This window comes from Coregonus lavaretus, assembly GCF_964263955.1.
Source record: "Coregonus lavaretus genome assembly, chromosome: 18".
In the NCBI taxonomy this organism is placed as follows: Eukaryota; Metazoa; Chordata; class Actinopteri; order Salmoniformes; family Salmonidae; genus Coregonus; species Coregonus lavaretus.
In genome coordinates this window covers 24,676,388-24,678,288 of record NC_140005.1, presented here as the reverse complement: position 1 = coordinate 24,678,288, position 1,901 = coordinate 24,676,388, and the positions used below count along the sequence as shown (strand labels likewise).

The window sequence follows — 1,901 nt, the reverse complement described above, 5'->3', positions numbered from 1 at the left end:
AGCCAACAGCCTCCACACACACCAACCAGTCTCCACACACACCCAACAGCCGCGTCGCCACGATTCCCAAAGCAATCACATTCGCTTAGCAGGCAGGCACACAGGAACACAGACGCAGAGTCGCCAGAGAGATACGAGAGCTAAAGTCAGGGTAGAGTCAGGGTCTGAAGGCTCAAGAAAAAACAGTAGGCCTACTGCACTTGGCTTGTGTTGTTACAGTACCCTGAGAGAGGGTGGCCAATCCAGAGGAGATCCATTCCTCTCAGACAGACAGACAGACAGGGATGAAGTTACAGTGTCCTTTTCCTTAATCTGATCACTGTGTCTGCTGTGTGGGGTCCTGCAGGCCGGGGTAATATCATTACCGTCTCCCATGTAGAGGAGTTGCCGCCCGCGGGGCCGGGCCCAATGCCCCACACACCTGGTCTCTCACAACATGCCCGTGCACGCACACACACACACACACATACACACACACACACACACACACACACACACACACACACACACACACAGCAATCTAATCAGGTGATATGCAAGCCATTGATTTCCAGCTTTTCTTCTGTATGGTTTTGAATAGGATTTCTATTGATGCCATCAGGCCGACTGGGCCGTGGAGAAAGGAGAGAAGACAGGCTGGAGAGATTGAGACAAGGTGAGGCAGAACTGCGTGACGGAGCAGATTCTCCATGTCTCGCCATCCTCATCCCTATATGCCCCAGGGCTCCAACAACACCAGGAATGGTCATTGAGGAGTGTTGAAATTCAACCATATTATGGAAGTTAACCACCCAAAACATAGAAAACATTTGCCCATTGTCTCCTTAATTGAAGAACAAATAAATCCATTTATACATATTTTTTCAATCTTTCCTACTAACAGACTTGCTGGCCACTCCTACCCTCCAGTCATCACTTTCTCCGACCTCCACATCCCAGAAGTGTGTCCCTTTAGTGAACCCCTCTGAACCCAGGATGACACAATATGTATCAAACCTCTCTGGGTTGTCTGGGAGACTCTGTCCTTCATCTTCAAGTCTTAGGCTGGTGAGATCTTCAGATAGATAGAGACTGGGATGTGCAGTGTTTGGGTCTAGAACCACAGGTGTGTTTCACTGCCTTCTGCATCTCCCAGACCTGGAAACTGAGGTTGCCCAGGTGTTTGGCCAAGTTGATCAGCGCTCCTGCGCCCAGCAGTGGGTCCTCAGGCACACTCTGCGTTCTCTCCATTGTAGTTTTGTAGCTCTGCAGGAACGACACATCATCATCCACTGCCAGTTTCTCCTCCACAGCCCTAATTGTGTTTGACAGAGATGACATCATCTCATCCACTCTCTCCTTCATCCTTTTATTCTTCTCCTCCTCTTCCTCCTTCAGCGCAGCTAGCCTCTCCACCTCCTCCTCCCTCAGGAAACAGTGTAGCTTCTCAAACTCCTCCTTTATCTGCCTTTCTGCTCTTTGGGTCTGCACCCTGATGTGAGCAGCCATTTTGTCACAGGTGAGCTCAGCTTTGCTAAAGGCAGCCATTTTCTCCTGCAGGGCCTCCAGTTGGGGTCTGAGCCATCTAAATATGCGGCATCTAAATGTATGCATATTCGTCTCCGTATTGATGATACATCACTGCCTCTTGTGCCTTATTGCTTAAATAGGATCGGGTCAGAAGCATGGTGTCATAAAGCGCATCTCTCGTTCCATGTGCACAAGGCAATGTGTGCACACATAGGCCTAAGGCATCTTCGACAGGAGGCATGGATGTTTGTCCTATCAATTGAATATATAATTTATTGAATAGTATACACTTACCCTACAATAGGCCTAGTCTACACACATTGTATTCACATTTCAAAATATACTGCATGTTCGAACCATGGACAATTGGACATTGCCTAAACGTTATAATA

The 1,901-nt window shown here is 48.3% G+C and overlaps 1 pseudogene across 1 annotated transcript; it reads right to left on the bottom strand.

Annotated features, from left to right (window-relative positions):
• Nucleotides 1-863: 863 nt before the first annotated feature.
• On the bottom strand, nt 864-1,593 carry LOC311145602 (nuclear factor 7, brain-like; annotated as a pseudogene). Its single transcript has one exon. The product of its transcript is annotated as a nuclear factor 7, brain-like (transcript).
• Nucleotides 1,594-1,901: the final 308 nt, after the last annotated feature.